This window comes from Orcinus orca, chromosome X (genome assembly GCF_937001465.1).
Source record: "Orcinus orca chromosome X, mOrcOrc1.1, whole genome shotgun sequence".
Lineage (NCBI taxonomy): Eukaryota > Metazoa > Chordata > Mammalia > Artiodactyla > Delphinidae > Orcinus > Orcinus orca.
Window position 1 is genome coordinate 26,816,348 of NC_064580.1, and position 23,380 is coordinate 26,839,727.

Sequence of the window (23,380 nt, forward strand, 5' to 3'; positions counted from 1 at the left end):
TTCTTTCTCTTAAAAAGATCCCCCAAATTGTATGAGCCCCAGGCCTTACATAACCTGGACCTGCCCCTGATCTTAGCTACCATTTCTTTATCTCTGGGATAAATGATTCCAGACAAAGGCAACAAGATGTGTAAAGGCCCAGAGGCTGGGAGAAAACGTGACCAGAGGAAAGTCAGTGAGAGACAAAAAGAGTGAGTGGCAGAGGTGAGTCAGAGGTGACCAGGGGAGGAGATCATAGGCTTGGAGCAGGCCTTGGCAAAGTATTTTGTTATTCTGAGTGATATGGGGAAACACTCCAGGAGAGACATGAACTGATTCACATTTTAATGGGCTACTCTGACTAAACGTTTAGAGAATAGACAATTGGGTGGGTGGGGGGGAGGATTGTTTAGGATTAGAAGCTGGAAGTGCTATGAAGAGGCAACAAGCTAGGGAGGAGATAATGGTGCCCAAGACTAAGGTGAAAGTGGTAGCTGTTGATAGTTTCTGAATATATTTTGTTGATGGAACAAACAGGATTTGCTGACAGATTGTGTGTGTGAGCGAGAGAGCTGTTACAGATGATTGGAAAGTAACTGACTAATGAGGATCAGGATTGGATACGCGAGTGAAGTGGAAATCAGGAGTTTGGTTTTGGACATACTAGTTTTTGTTTTTGTTTTTGGTTTTTTTTTTTGCGGTGCCGGGCCTCTCACTGTTGTGGCCTCTCCCGTTGCGGAGCACAGGCTCCGGACGCGCAGGCTCAGCGGCCATGGCTCACGGGCGCAGCCGCTCCGCGGCATGTGGGATCTTCCCAGACTGGGGCACGAACCCGCGTCCCCTGCATCGGCAGGTGGACTCTCAACCACTGCGCCACCAGGGGAGCCCTGGACATACTAGTTTTGAGATGGCCATTTTATATGTAAGATTCTGGATTATTCTTTCCAGGTTATATAGCCTCGATGGACATTTTTCTGAATTGCTACAATTAAATTATTTTATAGTCATATGCCTATTATAAAATTCTGTACAGAATGTACCATATAGGCTCTTTGGAGTTATAACACAGATGACGTTTATGGCAAATTAATTTTCGAAATAGGGTGGAAGTAGCTTTCTCCTGATAAAGGCTTTACAACATTTATCATTATCCCTTGACTTTTTAGGAGCATCTAAAACACTATTACTTTTCCATCTAACACAGCATTTTACGTCCACTATCTTAGGAGCTTCAAGATATTCTGTTTCTTTTGAATTTAGTTCTTCCACCTTACACGGGCTTTAAGGTTTGCCATGGGTATGGGATTTTTAAGAATGTTGCAATACTTGAGGATTTACTACGTCTGAAAGAGCTAAGTTTATTTAAGAAAATATTTATGAAATGATATCATCATTGATCTCAGAGTTCCAAGCATTAGCTGTTCTCTACTCAGAGAAAATACCCATTGAGTTTCTTTTCTTTTTTCTTTAATTAAAAATACTAAATATGTCAAACTTGTAAAAGGTAAAAAGAATGATTTAAAGAATATGCTTATATTTTCTCATATCTCTTGGCCTTTACCAACTTATCCTCCATGGAACTATCATGAGTCTTTCCCTTTTATGTCACATGATATGGAAGGTTTCCATTTAAAATATACTATCTGGGACGTCCCTGGTGGCGCAGTGGTTAGGAATCCACCTGCCAATGCAGGGAACATGGGTTCAAGCCCTGGTCTGGAAAGATCCCGCATGCCGCGGAGCAACTAAGCCTGTGAGCCACAACTACTGAGCCTGCACTCTAGAGCCTGCGAGCCACAACTACTGAAGCCCACGCAGCACAACTACCGAAGCCCGCGCATCTACAGCCCGTGTCCCGCAAAAAGAGAAGCCACCGCAATGAGAAGCTCGCACACCGCAACAAAGAGTAGCCCCTGCTTGCTGCAACTAAAGAAAGCCCGCACACAGCAACGAAGACCCAACGGAGCCAAACAAAACAGAAAATAAATAAATTTATTTTAAAAATAAATAAAATATCTTATCTAACTAGATAATACTATCCATATTATTAAATATATTTTATTCTGTTAGACCCGAAGGCCCTGAGGAGAAGCGCCATGTTTACTCATCTTCCTAATCTACTGCCTGCCTCTGTGCTTGACCACAGTAGGTGCTAAAGATGTTACATGAATAAAAGTTAAAATAATGTATATTGAGGATGAGCTCTTTGGAGCATTTTATTTTTTTCTAAAAAAGACCTTATATCCATAAGGCAGTGACTATCAATAACAACTTAAGAATGGATCGTGTGTTAAACGCACATGACTTCAAATTCCAAGTCTATCCATTTTTGACTTTATTAATTTGGCAAGTCACTAATTTATCTGAGCATGATTTGTAAAATGGAATTAGTAGTATTTGTCCTATTTCATAGCGTTGTAGTCAGAACTGAGTAAAATAATATATAGAAAAACATGATCTAGAAAGTACCAAAAATTGTATTTGGTTCTACCTAATCTGGAAGAGTTTTTATTGACAGTGTCTAATCCTTATTCTGAGAATAAGGTACTTCGCTATAGTTTCCAAACACTTTGCATAGAGGTAGTGAAATGGACTTTCAAAAACTTCATTTCCCTTAATATAATTTACAAAGGTTCAGTCATTTAACTTCAACTCCCATTACCATGTGAGAATCTTTTTAGGCTAAATTAGCTCTCTTTTGAGATTCACATGTGGAAAATAATCTTACTGAACTCTTACTGAAAAAGTCCTGTGACATTTGATTTTGAATTTGACATTTCAATTTAATTATTCTGAACTTAAGGTTTGTTAAATCAATGAATAAATTTGGAGGATAAAATATCCCTGTACCTTTGCATATCTTTCATAACCTCTTACACATTAGCCAGAATTAGAAAAAGAAATGATCATCTTCCCTGCCTTAAACTAAAATGAATAGTTGGCACATTTAAACAATAAATGATGAAAATAAATGACATTGATAAAAGTTTCACTGAGTCATTATGAAGCCCATCATAGCTCCATTGGGTGATCATATGCAAATTTCCATATAATTCAACACTTTATCCTAATTATACTAACATTTCAAACAGTATTTATTCTTTGGATGTATTTCCTTATTTTCCCATCATTCAACTCGTATTGATTCACCATTAACCAACTCTCAGACTCTTTGAAGAGATGGCTGAATGGAGTTGACCCAGTCAATACAGGTTCCAAAGGGCAGAAGTTGGGAGCTCCTTATGTCCATATCTCTAGTTCTATAGTGGCAGAGAGGCAAAATCATGTTCAAAAGGACTTCAGGCCCCAAGGCTAGAAAAACTGCCTTTATCCAATCGGATTCTCAAAGCAAGGACAATATGAAGCAGGATTTAGGAGATGGGCTTTGGTAATGGGCCTGAGAGCCAAGGAAGAATGGAATAAGATATAATGTTCTAAATTAGAATTCACAAGGAAAATTAGAGACAATGTCCCTGGAAACCGAGGACCCCATTTGTCTTTTTCACTGCTGTGTTCTCCATGCATAGTACATGGAACATAAATATTTATTAGCTAGCAAAATGCTGTTGTTCAATTATGTTTGTACGTACTCCTGCTAAGGTGCCATGTGAGCAAACCAGACACAATGACTGGACTAAAGAGAGAAAGAACAATGTGCTGAAAACAAAAAGGTGAACAAGGTGGGATTCTTGCCCTCCAACACCAGGCAATTAAGTCTCCCATGGAAGTTAGCTTAGAGGAAGCAGTACATTTCCTGGGAGAGAAGAGTCTCAAAGGATGAATAGAAACCGACCAGCAGACAAAAAAGGACTGGAATCCCAAGAAGAAGCAAAAAGATGTGCAAAGTCTTTGGGCTGTACAAAAGGACAGGTTGTTTGGAAGATGTCTTACAGTTTAATATGAATGTGATGACAAATGATACTGGGAAAATAGACATGAGTCAGATTATGAGCCATCTTCAACGTCGTGCTAAGGAATTTGAAGTTTGTTAAGACTAAGTTAAACCTCAAATACTTAGTTCCAGCATGTTGACATAAAGGTATGACCCAAATATTTTAATCTTTTTATAGGAGAATTTAGCTTGTTAGTAAAAGTATTAAACTGACCTAAAAGAACATACTTAAGTCATGAAAGTGGAGAGCCCTTAGTTTTAAGGAGGAGAGAAAAAATATATATTGTCAGAAGCAATGATAAAACAGTCACCTCTCCCCTCCCTTTCCAACATTATCTACTTAAAAATCTTTTATATCAGCCTGAAGGGATATTAGCTTCCAATATGAGTACGCTCTAGTTTTATTTTATGAGTATTAATAACCTCATGTGTATTTCTGGTTATGATTAACGTACAAAGTGGATTAAATTTATGGTAGTTCACAGTTTTAGTTATGTTCATATAGTTTTTCATCATGTTGTCAACCTGTTGGACCACTGATGACATTCTCTATCAGGAACCAACATCACAACTAAGAGGGTATGTGAACTTAAATGAGACATGGTCATGAGACAAAAAGCAATGCCATTTTATTTCTCGTAGATTCTTTTCAAGGACTGAGAAAACGTCATATTCTAGGTATACTTGGTGGGAATGATTTTATGTGTGCCGTTGAGAAGGATAGGGTTATAGAGGATGAAATTAAAGCCATACTCTATCTGCCTTATGGATAAAATGCCCACTCCAAAATATCTAGCATCCTTATATAAAGAAAAACAGTTACCAAATAATTATTTCTTTCCTACCCACCATATCCAAACCATCAAATACAAGCTCTGTTTTCAGTTTGAAGAAAGAAGGAATAGTCACCAGCTAAATTTGAGGGCGTGAGTAGGGAATTAGGGGCAAAAAAAGAAGAGATGGAAAGATAAAGCTTTATGAACATCCCTGTCTTTCTACTACAAAGGAAATTGAACATTTCATGCATAAAACTAAGTATCTCTTGTTAGGCAGCATATGATCATATCAAAGGAGTAGCAAATAGCACGTGCCACTGACTGACTGGTAAAAAGAAAATGTGCTCAAGTAGGTCAAGATTCACTTCTCAATGCCTCACAAGCTCCCCCGCCCCACCCTTATTTCTTCAGTAAATACCCACTGTCATTTTATTGGCATGCAAGTGCGCACACACGCACATTGTTATACAGCGAATTTCCTTCTAGATCTGTTCGTTGTTTAAAGTCCTCCCTGACTTCTCCTGTAATGCGTGTCTGTTGGCTTTGATGTTCACTGTCAGGGATAAAGAAATTTTACAAATGTTTGATGCATGCTGCTCAAACTTGTGACATTGAACAAGATGTTACTCATTAATAAAAGGTGGGGGAGAAGCTCAAAGATTAATAAATGTTGTCATGGTTGCTGATGGAATAGAATACAAGAAGAAAAATACCCACTATTGCCCTCTTGCGAGTTTAAAGTACAAATATCAAGAAAAAAATAATATGTATATTTAAGGTATTTGGTCTATTAAAATTCTGTTCAGATATAAAGTAACCATTATATTGGTATATACTAAAAAATTTCAACCCCATGAATTTTTCCAGAATTATCTTATATAATCTAGAAATATAATATTCAGATTATATAGGTGCATATATATATACATGCACATATATGTAATAGATAGATATAAATGGATTAGAGATAGATAAGTAGATAAGTAGTCTTCTTTCTTCCTTGCTGCATTAAAGAGGCAGAAAGTGAAAAACTAATTGTATTTAAGTGGTTGTCAGATTTTCATCATATTTAGTATGGGTTTGGTCTATTTTTATTTTTAGGTCCCGGTTATTGTGACCCACACTTATGTTCTCAACCGTGGAGCTGAAGGTTGTCTAAGTGGCCTTACAGTAGCACACCTTCTTACATGAATCCCCGATAGAGCCCTTTCCCAGGGTGTCCCCGAACAGTTCCCAGAGACTTTTAGGAACAGCATTCTACTCTCAACACATTTAAAACTTAGAAATTTATTTATATGGGTTTAAAATCTGCCTCTAGGGCAGTTGGGTTTATTCTACTTGGAGCTCACCTCAGAAATAGTACATATTTCTGAGATGACAAATAGGTTTCATCTCTTGAGAAAATTCCAATTAGTAGTGGCTGGCTGGAGTGTTAGGAACAATTCTAAGGTGTTTTCAGTGTCATCAGGAAGGACTATAGTGATCTATTAGTGATGCCTGCCATGGGCAGGGTATAGGACTGGCCAGGTTTAGATTGAGTCTAATTCTTCTTCCCTATGAAATTCCCTCAAATATGTGGACATAGCAGTCATGTTCTTTTTAAGGAATATCTTTTACCTACATCTGAAATCTAGCTGCCTCACAACACATGGTACAGCATCCTCTCTAGCCTCCCAGCATGGTGTAGCTTTTTCTACGACTGTCCTTCTAGCCATCCCCTCACTCATAAAGCACAGAGCTATTCTGTGCTTGCAGAACTTCCCTAGGAAAAGCTTCTTTTCAGGGTCACAAGTGAAGCTTGAACACCTCTTAAAAGTTCCTCTGAGTTCATATCTATATGCAATTCAGTGTGCCAAAAGCAAACCATCATCTTGTCATTTGACTACTGAGATAGCTTGCCAAAACCATCAAAACTTTGCTTCAAATTGCATTTTTATTTCCTACTCTGCTTTTAAAGGGTATTGCTGATCAGCTACATATTCTGTTTCTACCTTGAAGATTTTGTATCCTTATATGTCTGTATGGACATAGCTAAGGGTATATTGATGATTCTAGTATTGAGTGTAAAAGCACAATTGACACAAAAACTGCTTACATATGTTAAATGGAAATCCAGTTCCGGAACCATCACAGCACAGCCCCTCACCCCTACTCCCTGCCAGGAGACTGTGAAACAAGCATGAATTTTTTATTTGTATTTCTATTGGGATGATATTCTTTTAAAAGCTAGTAAGACAAGGTGGAATGTTGTCACTTTTAGTTCTACTCAAGTCCAGATTCCACGTGCCCTCATATAATGGACTTCCAGAATAGCCCTACATCAATCAATAGAACATCAGATAATATACTTTGACTTACAAATCTATCAATGCAAAATGATTCAGTTGTGAATATCCTCCATTCATGCTGCATTACCGGTTAAACACAACCATTTAATGTTATGATGGACTTCCATACATATTTTATTTTTGATATACTGGTATATTTAGGATTTTATCTTTCCATTTTATATGCTGGGTTATCTTGCATCAACAATGTATATAAAACCGGTCATGTTTGCTGTTATGACAGCTGTACAAAGTCCATGTCTCAGAGCTGTATATCAAAGTGGAAAACAATAACAAAACACAGATCTGTTTTGACACTAAGATGCATTTCATGCTTGTTTCACAGCCCCTTGCCCCAAACATTCAAAAACATTGTAGTACCCAGTAAATAACAGTCCAGAAGCAAAATCCAGAGACTGTATCTATTGTTTCAGATCAAAATTGTGAGATACAAGAATGCATACTCCTTTTCTACATTTTGCATTTTATTCTGCATCCTGTGTTTTTAGGATTAAAGTACTTCACTCCCCAAATTCAAAATGTGGCTAAAGGTGAAATAAGAGGTTTCCTTAGAGGTTTCTCTTACATTTAAAACAAACATATCATTGTTTTGCCATCAATCATCTTGATTTCTTTTCAGCTTACTATGCCAAGCACCTTTTCCCGCATTGTTACAAGAATTAGGTTGTTTCAGTCTTAAAAATGACCCTATTAGGTAGATTATACTATTGCTCCATGTTACAGATGAAAAAAAAAGGCTCAGAGGGGTTAAGTGACACACTCAAGATTCCAAAATAGTAATAGTGTGGTCAGGATTTGAACCCGGAAAGTATGGCTCCAGAGCCCACAGAGATCAACATATGCTGTCTGGTGTGTAAATTATAATGAAGGGTTGAGTAAAGTACTAAAGTTTGTTGAGTCTCTATTTTATATCAGGAATTATGACAGACTATCAACATCAACAATCTTCCTTATTCCCCACAACAGCCCTGTTTGTTAGGAACCAGCATTACTCCCTTTTGTTAAGTACAACTTGAAAGATAAAACAAATAGGCAATAAAATTAGAAGAGTGAAGATGACCTTAGTTACACAGCTGGTAAGGGAGAAAAGCTGGATGTAGACTCCATTTGCTTGCATCTGAACCAGACAGTTCTTTCAGCTTTCATATTCTAAAAAATCTAACCTTAATAAAGTGGTTGACTAAATTTTCTTACGTCTTTTCTCATCTCCATGATCTTTCTATCTTGAAAGTCCAAGAAACTGAAGGGCTTTGGATGAAACAGAACGTACCACTGTGTTTAAACATCTCCAAGCCACATTGAAGTCATTTTAGAGTCATCTTGTGTGAAATTTTTCTTGGAAATTGAGTGGCATTGTTAGTATTTTGAAAGGCAGCAAATATAACTGCATATTATATCATAAGAATAGACAATTATAAAAAGAGTATAAGATGAAGTACCTTTACATGAGCTGTAATTGCAGCTGGTAATTAAACTGAAGTGTTTCATTTTCCCAGTCAGCTCATCAGTGACACCAGAAAATAAATAATTTGAAAGTGAAATCCTTAGGGGCAAACAATTGTAATTAATTGCATTTTCCAAGGGGGAAAGCATTCCTAAAGCCTGTTTGGGATGACCTCTTGAGTAACATACACAGTGATTTATGCTGTGAGCAGGAGGGTAGGGTTCAGAACCAGACCTGATTTAATTTGAATATTCATGAAGTCTCCAGCATGATTTATACTTCAAATCCATCTCCATTCTCAAATTTATTGTCCCCTAGGTGAAAAAAGAAAGCAGATTTATATTCTGAATAATTCACATTGCACAATGAGATGATCAGCATAGAAAGACTTTACCGTGGTGGAAACACATAAAGTGGGGCTGCTATTCATTTCTTCCAACTTGGAATCTCCTCAAGTATGAAGAGTATTTTCTTAGAGATGCTTGGGAGCTGAAATGAAAATATTTATGCATATAAATGTGGATCCATATCTCATAATCCTATGGGATTAGAAGCATAAAATTCAGACAGTCTGGTTTGCCACTATTCATTCACACAGAAAGTGGCATTTGGGATTTGTGCACATCTTTTTGGCTATTCAGATCACATGGAACAAATTGCTGTGACTTTTCTGATTCGTGCTGCTTGCTCTGAGACCTGACCTGAAGTAGGCTTTCTTCTGTATAATTTCACATAATTTAATCGAGAACTCTAGTACTCATTTCTCTTCTCTTCTTTCCTTTTACTTCTGATGTGAACATGGCCTTTGGACACAGAGAGGCATGGATACAGAGCCCAGCTCACTAAATCAGTAAGCTTTTACCATGTAACAAAGAACCCTAAAACTTAGTCGCTTAAAGCAATAACTATTTATTTAGCTTATGATTATTCAGGAAGGCAATTTGGGCTGGGTTCTACTAGGTGGTGCTTCTGTTCTAGGCCAGGCTCACCTGATCTGAGGTGGGGCTCACATATGCGTTTGCAAGGGAGTGCCAGGTTGGGTGGGGTAGGGTGGTCTAGGGAGGCTTCAGCTGACATAGCTTATCTCTGCTCCATGTGGTCTTCCACTTTCTAGCAGGCTAACCTGAGCTTTCTCAAACGGTGGTGTGGCAGGGATCCCTAGATCAGTAAAGGAGGGCGAGTCCAAAAACACATGCACTTTTCAAGCCTCCTATTGTCCCATTGGCCTAATGGCCAAGCCCAGAGACAGGGTGAAGGTTACTACCAAAAACTAAGTATACTGAGAGGCATGAACAAATTGGGGGCTATTGCTACAAGAATTGACAACATACACATAGAAGAAACTATGGGCTAGTTTCTCAGTCCTTCATTCCCAGTTTCAGCATCATCTCATAGGGTTGTTTGGGGGATTAAAATTAACTAATATTAAGTAAATTTAATGGGTAGACTGCCTGGCCTACTTAATAAAGGAAGGATGCTTTTCTCTTTGAGATATATATGTAGTCCCATTTATTAGTTACACAAAGCAGGTATTTTAAATATGAGAGCAAACTGTTAGTGACATGTCACACCACTGACCTCTAGAATTGTTTAGTATTTAGCTGGAGAGGCTAGTATTTATCTCCTCCTTCCTTAACAATTTCATGTCAGTCTTTACTGAAGCTATGCATTAACTTGGAGGATAAACTTCTGCAAAGAAGTATATTTCTAAAATAATATGTGAATGCATGCATGTATGTAAAATGTATTTCCCATAAAAACTAAACGTTTATTGAGCCATTTATTTAAGCTCCTCTTTTATTTCTTTGCAACCTACCAATCAGAGGCCAAACTAGGCCAACACGGTCCATGCATTGCATTGGGGATCATAGGCTAGAAGAGGCCATAAAGGTTCAAAGTTTTCCAACTATTGACCATGGCCATTGAAGCAGCTAAGGTGTTTTAAAGTTAGCTTGACAATGTAAGCAAATAATCAAGAGCCCTTAAAGCGAACTCAACTTTGGCCTGATTGTCTTTAAAATCTGGCTCCGATATTAATGCATGGATGTTCACATCTTTAATTTGGAACTAGGCCACCAACACAATAGAGTAGATGAACTTCTGTGATTTTCAAGTGCACCCATGCTTTTTCCCATTGATCTGTGGGTAATAGACCATTCTATTGGCATCTCTGCAGCATTCAAATACAGTCTGCATAATTCAAAACTGGTCAGTGAATGTACCACTGAAGTACCTTGACCTGAAGATCATATAAATGAAAAGCCATTAAAAAAATCCAAAGAGATCACTGTAGTTGTCATATTTTACTCTGTGAAATACACAATTTATTTCACCAAAATATATTTCTCGTACATCTATTATTTTATAGGTCATTAAAATAGTGCAGAGCATATCAGATTTATTTCAGTGTGCAAAGACATCTTGTATGTATCTCTTGGGCCTTTCAGGACTGATGGAACCTCTCTGATCTTTGCTGACTTAAAAAGGAAAAGAGCATTTGGTCAGCATGGGCTGAGGCAAAGAGCTATGTTTATACTTGGCAGTACTTTGATATTGAGTGTTTTGAGGGTAGGAGAGTGAAAGAATTTGAAGACTTCATTGGGATCATATGTTTATAGGGGACTAGGCAAAAACTACTTTTTAAAATGTAATATTGCATGTGTCAAAATACCATTTTCTATTAGTCCAATAATAATTTAACATATAGTTTTTAATTTTTGATTAATCTGTTTCAGTGAGTCAGGCTGCTGGAAACCAAAGTGATTGATTGGCTTTCTGAGATGAAAAGATTATAATTTTATTTTTGTAGTTGAAGTAATCACTTTGAACCAGATACAGGATTCCAGGCAGTAACTACTTATACTTATTATAACCCGATTAACTCAAATGGATGAAAAACCTACTGTGAAAAATGAACACCAGTTGTAAAATCTTTTCAAGGGGCCTAACAGAAACATTAGCAGGGTCATTACTGCTTTGTGAGCATTTATTAAGAAGTGGAGTTTTAAAACATAAAACTATTCATGAATTTGCTGAGATCATATCTTAAAATACTACATGAACAGCCCAAGATTTTCTGAGGTGTGTTCTATATTAATTTTATTATTGATTACTTCAGTCACTGTCTCTATGGCAGAACAGTCTTTCTCCAGGTATACAGTTATTTAAAAGCAATCAATTTAAGGGAAAATGTAGAATGACAATGCTTTAAAAAGTGTTCACATTCTGATCATAGAAGATCAAGCATATAGGAAATAAAATGGCAATTACTTTTATTTGCTAATTACAGATCATTACAAAGGCCATTCTGAAAGTAAAATTCAAAATTTAAATCTGTGTGGACAGAATATGATCTTTATTATATTGTCTTGTTTTGCTTTATAATCTAAAGTCTGTTTATGTGCTAAATCGTTTGCTTAAGCAAAAATACCTTTAGTTATTAGAAAAGCTAAGAACGTAAGGATGCCAAAATTCATGCTTTTGATTGTATGCCAGTAATTGTATTTGATTCTCTTTTTACAAGTTGCACCTCTGATGACAGTTCAACTGAACTAGTATTTATTGAGCAATTATTTAGTTTATGGTCACTGTGCTAGAACACAGTGATACAGAGATGAATAAAGCATGATGCCTGTCCTCAGAGGAGATAGACATATACACAGCAACCGTAATATATCATGTAAGAGCTATACAAGTGGTATGAATTGGGTTACTCAAAACAGTCAAGGGAGTGATTCTTCTGGGGTGGGAGGAATGGGAGAAGGTGACATTGGAGCTGAGAATACAGGAAGATGTATCAAGGGTCCCCAGGCCACCCCCAGTTTCGGTGATGTACTAGGCAACCTCACAGGACTCAGCATATAGTTGTTTTCATGGCTGTGATTTATTACAGCAAGAGGATACAAAACAAAAACAGCAAAGAAAAAAGGGGCATGGGGTGAATCCCAGAGGAAACCAGGCACAAGGTTCCAAGACTCTTCTCCCAGGCAAGTCACACAGGTTGCACTTAATTCTTCCAGCAAGGAATTGTGACAACACATGTGAAATGTTGTCTGTCAGGGAAGTTCATTAGATTCAGCACCCAGGGATTTTACTGGGGGCTGGTCACATAAGCACCCTGTGCCTAGCACATCAAAATGCCAGACTCCCAGAAGGAAAGCAGATGTTCAGCATAAAGCATATTGTTTGCAGAAACCATTTAGGCACAGTGAGGCATACTTATAAGGGAATGATGGCAGCTCTCCCAAAATCCAAGTTCCAGAGGCCAGTCGAGAGTTAACCTTGTAATCCGGCCTTTCTAGGGATAGCAGTCTCAGTCCTGGTAGGTTAACTCTCTTCTGCACAAGGTAAACAGGATCCGTCCAGATAGAGTTGGTGGAGAAATGAATTCAGACTGAGAAAACATCAAGAAAGGGCTCAGAGGTATGAAAAATGATTCAAAGCATTTCATTCAGTGAGATATTAAAGCCTAAATGCTACTGGAATGACTCAGAATGTAAAATCCACATTCCTCAGGCCCTGAGTGGATTCCAGCATCCCTAAGCAGGCATCATCTTGTAAAGGGGATTAAAGCAGTGATTGTGTTAATTCAAAACACTTTGCCTCCATTGTCTACTTCATTCATATGATGATGTATTTCTAGTTTGGAATATCTGGATATTTGTCTTGGTTCAGTGGTTTGTTTTTTTTTCCCACAGTGTGTACAGTTTCTGACCATCACACGTTTGAAGTGTATAGTTCAAGATCTCTGTCACAGTACAATGGAGAGTGTAATGTCCTGGGTGTGGAGTATGTACCATCAGAGATGACATTTCAGAATAGAGTACATTTATAGAAGTGATAGACGCAAAATGTCATTTTTATCACTAGTACTTACTGCATTAACTATAAACTGTGGAATTGTGCTCTTTCTTTTCCCCAGCCAGATTAAGACATGCTTCAATGTCTATCAGATTGTACAATCTAAAGCAGAACCATCCCTCTATTTCACTAAGAGAGAAATGAAAACTGTTAAGCTCATAAATATTTCACCACAGATCGCTATGTATTAGCTGCTCACTGTTGAATTCAGCTGCTGTGAAATGCTGATAATTCTGTACTGAGGACTTGAGGACAACCTCTATTTCAATAAATGGTATGGCTTGTACTGATTTATGAGTTCCATGCATTCCCTGACAGACAAGATGGAATATGTTAGCCTTATTAATGCAATTGGTATAATGTACTCAAAGAACTAAGTCTCAATTTCAGAGATTTAGCTGCTTGGGTATGCTACCACTATAACATGCATGGGCCTTGGTGGTGTAGAAATATATATCTTATAAAACATTGCACAAATGATATCTCTGTATAGTTTGGAAATATATTAGAAAAAATATACATATTGCTTATCTTTTATTTTGTTAAACTCTTAGGAAATTATAAACGAATTCCAAAACTAAAAAAAAGCATAAAAACAAAGGATTCTTTTCTTTTATTATCTTCTTTATTGAAGGTAAATTAGGACTCTGAAAGAAATGTATTTGTGTCCTATTGCTGGTGTAACAAATTACCAAAAACGTAGTAGCTTAAAGCAACACAAATACATTATCTTACAGATGTGGCGGTCAGAAGTCCAAAATGGGCTCTACATGACTAAAACCAAGGTGTGGGCGTGGCTGTGTTCCTTTCTGGAGGCTCTAGGGGAAAATCTGTTTCTCTGCCTTTTTCAGCTTCTAGAGGCTGCCTGCATTCCTTGGCTCGTGACGTCTTTCTCCATCTTCAAAGGCAGCAGCACTGCACCTTCAAATTTCTCTCTCTCTGTCTCACCTCTGTTTCCATTGTCACATCTTCTTTTCTGACTCTAACCCTCTAAGAAAGATCCTTGTGATCAACTTTGGGCCCACCTAGATAAACCAGGATTATCTCCCCATCTCAAGATCCCTAACTTAATCACATCTGCAAATTCCATTTTGCCATGTATGGTGTCATAATCACAGGTTCTGGAGATTAAGATGTGGACATCTTTGGGAGGCCATTATTCTGTCCATAACAACCCCCATATCTTTATTTTGTGTAATTGTAAATACTATAAATTATTGAAAGCCAATTAATGCTAGTCAACCAAACTTGGGCCCTTCGGTAAGTATTTATTGATCACCTACTATATGCCTTGTAATGTTCTAGATGCTGAGGAACAGCAGTTAACCAAACAAAATGTATTCTTATGGAGATTACGTTCTAGAAGGAGAGATGAATAGATTAATATTTGAAATATTCTGAATATTTGGTACTATGAAGAAAAGTAATTCAGAATTAGATGGGAGGGTGTGATCCTATATGTATCATAAATACTGCTATTTTATCACCGAATGTGGTCGGTGATGAACTCTCTCAAGATGCAATATAACAGGTTGAATAGTGGCCCCCAAAAGATATGTCCAAGCCCAAACCCCTGGTATCTGTGAATGTGACCTTATATGGAAATAACATCTCAGCAGATACAAGTAAGGATCTTGAGGTCATCCTGGTTTTAGAGTGGGATTGAAGTCCAGTGATGAGTGTCCTTACAAGAGACAGAACAGGAGAAGACACAATGAGGAGGGCCATATGAAGACAAAGGCAGAGACTGGAGTGACCTGTCTGCAAGCCAAGCATCACCAAGGATTACTGGCACCCAGCAGAAGCTAAGAGAGAGGCATGGAAGGGATTCTTCCTCTCAGCCTCTAGAAGAAACTTACCCTGCTGACAACTTGATTCTGGACTTCTGCCCTCCAGATCTGTGAGAGAACACATTTCTGTTGTTTTAAGCCACCCAGTTTGTGATAATTTCTTACAGTAGCCTTAGGAAACTTAATACTGGCAGTGTTTGAGCAGAGACCTGTTTGGAATGAGAAAACAAGTCATATAGATGTTTGAAGGAAAAGCAATATAGACAGAGTACACAGAAGTGGGAGGTACTTTGTATCATGCAAGTAACAACAAGGGGGGACAGTGTGACTAGAACCCAGAAAGCAAGGGGGGAAAGAGTGTTTGAAGATGATTTTGGGACTGTTGTACAGACCAGATCTCACAGGCAGCACCTTGTGAGCTATAGTAAGGATTTTGGATTTTACTCTGTCCATACCTTAGTATAATTGTGACCTAGTAATAGGTAGTATTCTATATTAAATACTTTATCTTTTTTCTTGTGCATGACAGTTATTAACTGCCAGAGGAAGTAATTGTGACACAATTCATGATAATCACAAAACCAGATTGTATTCTGGTGGGCTCCAGCATATTCCAGTAACTTAACTATCAAATTTCTAAGTAATATTGGCTTTGGCCTGAACTAAGATTTATCAGTCCCTCCACCACCCAATAATTTATTTCCTTTTGTGTCTGCCTGTAGAAAAATCTGTTGTGTTCGGCTCCTTAAGCAGCACTGTTCTGTATACTAGTAGTATCACTGATACACTCTGATACTCACACAAGATAATCCTGCCCATCAGTGAGAACAGAGGACACATTGTAGAATGAGAATCTCGCACAATCTAAAAGCTTTACTTGCTCATCAAAGCTGCAAACTACTAGTAAAATGAATGAATGTTTTACCTCCCCTGCTGGCCCCTGCTAACTCTGACTCTAGAAAGCCATAAAACGTTATCAAGAGGTGGCAGAAGAAATAGACTCAAAAAATAATGAATGGCTTATTAAAAATTGCAACATGTGTTATAATAGTTGCTAGAACTGTGGTAGAAATAAGAAAATTATAATGGAGTAGGAAGTTGTATTTCTAACCAGATGTCTCTATGTTAAGAAATAAAGGTCAAGTCTTAGAAAATGAAAGATAATGTTCTAATGGCTTTAAAACTGTGTAATTGGTAGGATCATCTCAAGGAAATGAGTAGTGCACAGAAACATAATCAATGCGAGCTTGGTAGGAGATGCTTTACTTCTTTAACATTTGCCCCTCACTCTACTATGTACAGTTTAGATATTTGCAGTGTATGTCCATCAATGAAAGTAAAATTAACCATCCTCCAACTTCTGTTCCTATATGTGTATATATACCTTGTATACATACATACAGCGAATCCTGTGGGCAGGAAAAAGATGCATATAAGATTGTATCTCTGCTCACTTTCCCATGCTCCTTCATTTTATTTTTTATCTCATATTAAAATGTTTTTTTATGACAAAAGAAAATTTCAGTTGTGGGAAATTAAAGATCAAAAAGGAACTGAATCTTGATTTTAGAATCTTAACTGTTACTTAGAACCTTTCACACCCTTTTTAAGGGAGCACCTGCTAAGTTCATTTGATTCCAATGTGGAAATCTCTATAATACTTTGGGTAGATAAGAATAATCTAGAAATGTGAACTTGAGCAGAAGAATGATAAAAGTTCCATGGAATCAACAAGTTTGAAATATGCTTACAGTAAACATTGCTTTAAAAAGGGCTATTGCAATCCGGAAGGAATCTGTCCATATAGCCCACTAAATTATCCTCAGAAAGATGATCACCATAGAGTGATGCAGTGGTACAGAGTGCCACGGTTAGCATTACAAAGCCAGGATTCTAGATCTGCCTTTATTATTAGTGGAATGACTGACCTCATGCAGGTTATTCAACCTCGCTGTAATTCATGTTCCTTAAATTTAAACTGAGCTGTATGAAAATAAGAAAAATACACATTGTCATTTTGGGCTGTATAAAATATGGAAAATGTTTCATTTTAAAACATCACCGATGTTATTAAAACCATATATCTAGATACCAACAAGTGATCTAAGTACAACATATTCATATAGATAGCATATCTAGACTACATATACTACTTATGTGCCATTTTGAGTGTGAAAGGGTTAGCCAGAGCTGTAAATTCTGTCACTGAGGGAAGTTAAATACCTTGAAGGAAAATACAAATCAGTCTTTCCAATTATAATTTTATATCTAAATCTACCTTATCTTTGGTTTGACATAGTTAAGATTTTTATCCTGTGCACAGAAGTAAAAACCTTACGACCTAAAGACATTTTTTAGTTACTTCTCCCATGCTTTTTCATTCTGTTTGTAGTTTAATATACAAATAAAATGTTTTAGAAAAGTTATTGCCAATTTTTTTTTTTTTTTTTTTTTTGTGGTACGCGGGCCTCTCACTGTTCTGGCCTCTCCCGTTGCGGAGCACAGGCTCCGGACGCGCAGGCTTAGCGGCCATGGCTCACAGGCCCAGCCGCTCTGCGGCATGTGGGATCTTCCCGGACCGGGGCACGAAGCTGTGTCCCCTGCATCGGCAGGCAAACTCTCAACCACTGCGCCACCAGGGAAGCCCCCAAATTTTTATATTTTGACGTTTTATTCTGTAAATACGATCCATTCTGCTCATTTCTTTTCCAACACTAGATATTTTTACTAAAAATAATCCGATATAATGAAAAGGAAAGCAGGTGCATGTTCCTGCTCAGTAGACACAATTCTTCAATAGAAGAATTCAGCCCTTCATGAATGATCAGAAGTATGTTTCATTGAAAAAATGTGAAACTTAAAAAGTCACAGATTTTCAGATGATGACAACTAACAGCAACCGAGATTCTTGCAGGAATGTACCAGGCAGGTTGTAGGAGAAGGAATACCTATTATCACACATGTAAATGAAAATTGTTGATTCAGCCTCATAATTTATAAGATCTGTGTAAACTATTTTTCTCCACTTTGGGTTATCTCCAGTTTAATTATTTTTTGGTCATAACTTTTCATTGGAGCTAGTATATACTACTGATTCCTTCCTAATCGTCTGTGGCTAAAGCTTGCCATACGCTATGTGGAAAACTAAAATCAGAAGTCGCCACATATATGCGTTCAAGCTTTTCCTTCCCTTTCCCTCATAGAGCAAGAACGTATTTTATTATTCCATTCCAAAAAGAATAGCCCTTTTGATATATGTGTACACCTGCTCATCTCAGGGGTTTCAAGTAGTGGCACATAGCATGTAGGTGATACAGACTTTATATAAAAGGCCGAAGCAACTAGGTTGTTATGTTTTTGGTTGTACTTAATATTATTTTGGTTTTGGTACTTTAGCCATATTTTTTTCAAAAGGAAGCAATAAAGTTGGATAGAATTTTGGACGGAATGTAGACTGGACCAATCTCAAGAGAGCTGTGCTCTGGTCTGGACTACACCGTTAACTTATCACATACCTCTAGTTTACCTGTCTAAAATACTAACAGCAAAACTTGCTTTTATCATCCTCCTGAGGATAACTGCAAGAAAGAACTAAAGTAAGCTGCTAGCAAATCTTTTATATTTAAAAAGTACAATTTGATCTTTTTTGCTGTATTATGAAATTCTCACTCATGTTTCAATTTATATTTAACTTTTAAAACTGTAAATGAAAATTGCTAGTCTGCCTTGAGACCTGTCTCTGATACCAGAAACTTGAAGGATAGTCCCAATTATACAATCTGTATTTTCTGAGATGTAGTATGAGACAGGAAGTCTTCTAGGTGCTGGAATGTCTGATGACCAAGACAAATCAGTCCCCCTAGAACTATGTATTCCGTGGAGTAGACAGACTCTATACAATTAAACAAACGTTTTCTCAGTTGTTGGTAGGTACTCTGAAGAGAAGAATACTGGATATTGAATAGGAAGTGTCCGAGGAAGGGGATACTTTTGTATAGAGTGGTAAGAGAAGAGCTTTTTGAGATGGTGACGTATGGGTTGAGACCTGAAAGTTGAGAACAACCGAGCCATCCAAAGGTCTTAGAGACAAACATTCCAGGCAGAGGAACAAAAGGATCTAAGATTCCTGAGGCCTCAAGGAGCTTGGCAAGATGGAGGAACTTGAGGCTTACTGGACTGGACAGAAGTGAAGCGGGGAGAGAGCCTCAGATCAGCTTGAAGAGGCAGCCAGGGGCTAGATCAGACAAGGCCTTGCAAGCCAGGACAAGGAGTTTGCATTTTATTCTTAGTACAAAGGGAAACCATTGGGAAAATCTGCATATTGTTAAAACAAATTTCCTCAACATGACAGAATTGGGGTGGCGAGTGTTTACTCAGCATATTACCCAGAAAACTTCACCCCAGTTCCTCTACAGATTTCTCTCTGTCCCAACAAGAGTGAAACTGTCCCATTGCCTTCCCCTTTAAATACCTTCTTCTTTGACATTGGCGCACCTGCTCTCAGCCCCCCTGGCTGAGTATAGTTCCTTGGGAATATAGTTTCTCTTCTCTACTCATCTTCTTCCATTGAGAATCCTCACACTCTTCAAAATAAGAAAAATTCTGCTGAGTAAAATTCTTCCATTCTGCATACCGTCTACCTACTTAAGCCTTTGTGGTCGTCTGCCAAAGGGCACAGTATTTGTACATCCAGGAGTACTTCCTATTCCTAGCCTCGTGGCCCTCCTCCTTTGCATTTTTCTCAAGGGCCTTTGGAGATGCTTCCAGGTTCGGCATGGCCATGTATTTAAAAATGTGGTCCATCAGTTCTAGCAACTAGCACATAAAGAACTGTCCTTACCAAATCACCTTCGGGTTTAATCAGGACTCCTCCAAGGCCTCTCCAAGAAACAAGAAGATGTGATTAGTGGATGAAAGGACTCAAGGTGCAAGACCGCCACAAGTGAGCTGGTACTCATCCTCTCCCTTGCTGGAGTTCACAAGGCAGTCTGGGGTAGGTGGCAGCTGTGGAGGGCAGGGTAATAATACAGTTACCTTCCAGAGGGAATTCACATAATCACTGTTTATGGGGGCCATGCTGATTTGGGGTCCTCTGGCTTCAAGCAGTTGGGGCCCAGCTGCATCCCTACAGAGTTCTCGGTTGGCTCTGCAGCACTTTCTCTTTTTCAGACTTAAACAGCTCTGCAGACAGTGAGAATACAGCCCATGTTCTTCCATTCAATGAAGTCTAAGATTATTCAGTAATACTTGACTATTTGTTGTTCCCGTAATAACTTAATCTGGCCTTCCAAACTTGGTGTCCTGTGGCATCCTGCATCGCCCTTCATGAGCATTCTTCCAATTCTTTACATGTAGAACAGAACTTTCCCCTTCTTTTTCTTCTCTCTGAGATGAGGTTAGGAATTTGACATCTGAGTCCTAAAGTCTGTCCACATCACTGTGCTATGCTGCTTTAAGTTAGTAAGAAAATGTGCTACCAAAGTTGTATTTTTATTAGTTCCTTGTGGGGAACTGGGGAGATTGCCTAAAGAAAATTTCTGAATCATCTCTCACATAGGCATTTCTCAGTAATTCTAAAGTTAAAATCCTCTTGACCCATATTTCTATATATCTCTGGTCATGTTTTCAAACCCATCAGGGCTCCTGCGTGATATATCATGCCCCTTTAGATCCTAAGGCTATGACATAAGTCAGTCATCATGAAAATACACAATTAGCTTAGCTTTTAATCTAAATTGTGGCTGGGTACCTTTGGTCAATCCTGAACAAGTAGCCCTAAATATCACTGATTATATAGTACTGCCCCTAAAAGTCCTGTGGAAGCACCCACAAAAACAGGAAGCCATAATTTCAATTCCAGAAAACCACGGAAATCATGTTGATTCCTAAAAAGAGATTATATGGAGGGGTTTTTTTTTTTTTACTTCTGTAGCATTCTGCTATGTATTAAATTTCATGAACACACAACTAAGGAGGGTTTTAATCAATGCATCATACTGAAATTATCCTAAGAATCCTTCTTTAGATATTTGTGACACCCCCCAAATTTCCTTATTCAGAGCAGTCCCTCAAATTTCTCACCTTCTCTGTCATCTGTACCCCTCCAAGCTTACCTCCATTGTCTCTGCAGAGTTCCGCTCAGTTAAGCCTTGATCTGCACACAGGTCAACCTCTGACATGCATCTACCCATGGGAGCTGTGGGTCCTTTTCTGTTCTTTTCTTTATATATATAAATTTATTTTATTTTATTTGTTTATTTTTGGCTACATTGGGTCTTCCTTGCTGTGTGTGGTCTTTCTCTAGTTGCGGCGAGCGGGGGCTACTCTTCCTTGCGGTGCACAGGCTTCTCGTTGAGGTGGCTTCTCTTGTTACGGAGCACGGGCTCTAGAGCGCAGGCTCAGTAGTTGTGGCTCACGGGCTCAGTAGTTTGGCACGGGGGCTCTAGAGCGCAGGCTCAGTAGTTGTGGCTCACGGGCTCAGTAGTTTGGCACGGGGGCTCTAGAGCGCAGGCTCAGTAGTTGTGGTGCACGGGCTTAGTTGCTCCGCGGCATGTGGGATCTTGCACAGGGCTTGAACCTGTGTCCCCTGCATTGGCAGGTGGATTCTTAACCACTGAGCCACCGGGGAAGCCCCCCTTTTCTGTTCTGATTGCTTTTCTTGTGAGCTGTTTCCTTTTCCATCTTCCCACCCTCACCTCCACAATTCTGGTAAAGAAAAACTTAAAATAAAAATAAGAAGCCTTTCTTGGCTTTTGCTTATTGCTAGCAAAAGATTCCATTTAATTCAACAAATATGTATAGACTGCCTATTGAATATTGTGGACTGCAATAATCAGAATTACAAGTTATTCTTAAAACATGGTTAAGCTCTTAAAATATTTTAGCATGAGCTATCTGCTTCAGTTCCAACTCACACAGAAAAATTTCCCACAGGCCCAGGGGCCACTCCTCAGATTTACAGCAATGAAAACATAAATGAAGCTGCTCATTTAGGGGTGACCAAGCTGTGGAGAAGTGATGAATGCCAAACCGAGCTGCCAGAAACTGATTTATAAACCAGAATGCTGATTCATCAAATGAAATGGGAGATGAATCTGGTAAGATAACTGGCATCAATCATTTGAACAAGACACACTCCCTCTTAATGAATAAGTCATTGAAGAGACTAAATTGCAGATCAGGAGGCTTCTTGAGACAGAATTAGAGGAGAAAGGAATGATAAGGGACCTTCCTTTGAACTCAGGTCGCTCAGACACTTTGTTCCTCCCCACTCTGAGGGGCTTATAGTCTGCGAGTCTGGCAGCTGACACTGCCAGTTCTTACCTTCAGCTGGCTTTTGTCCCTTCTCCATTCAGACCACCACCCTTGTCTTAGGACAACAAAGTCCCAACACTGTTAGAAAGATTTAGGTCAGAGTTTACTTTGCATTCATGATATTTAGTCTCCTCTGCTTGTAGGAGATAAACTAGAGAATTCGGTAAAGATATTTGGGGAACACCTTAAACTCATCAGCCACCTTTGTTTTTATTTTATTGAAGGAAAGTTGATTTACAATGTTGTGTCAGTTTCTGGTACACAGCAAAGTGATTCAGTTATACATATATATAATAGTTTGCATCTGCTAATCCCAAACTCCCACTCCATCCTTCCCCCATACCCCCCACCTTTGGCAACCAGAAGTCTGTTCTCTAGGTCTGTGATTCTGTTTATGCTTCATAGATAGGTTCATCTGTGTCATATTTTAGATTCCACATAGAAGTGATATTATATGGTGTTTGTCTTTCTCTGTCTGACTTACTTCACTTAGTATGATAATCTCTAGGTCCGTCCATGTTGCTGCAAATGGCTTTATTTCACTCTTTTTTATGGCTGAGTAGTATTCCAGTGTGTGTGTGTGTGTGTGTGTGTGTGTGTGTGTGTGTGTGTGTGTGTGTACCACATCTTCTTTATTCATTCATCTGTCAATGGATTTTTAGGTTGCTTCCATGACCTGGCTATTGCAAATACAGCCACATTGAACATTTTGGTACATGACTCTTTTCGAATTACGGTTTTCTCAAGGTATATGCCCAGTAGTGGGATTGCTGGGTCATACAGTAGTTCTATTTTTAGTTTTTTTAAGGAACCTCCATACTGTTCTCCATAGTGGCTGTATCAATTTACATTCCCACCAGCAGTGCAAGAGTGTTCCCTTTTCTCCACACCCTCTCCAGCATTTGTTGTTTCTAGATTTTCTGATGATGCCCATTCTAACCAGCGTGAAGTGATACCTCATTGTAGTTTTGATTTGC

The 23,380-nt window shown here is 38.4% G+C and overlaps 1 protein-coding gene across 1 annotated transcript in view; it reads left to right on the forward strand.

Annotated features, from left to right (window-relative positions):
- Positions 1 to 23,380, forward strand: part of IL1RAPL1 (interleukin 1 receptor accessory protein like 1) — a 300,832-nt gene that overhangs the window by 161,944 nt on the left and 115,508 nt on the right. The window lies entirely within an intron of this gene.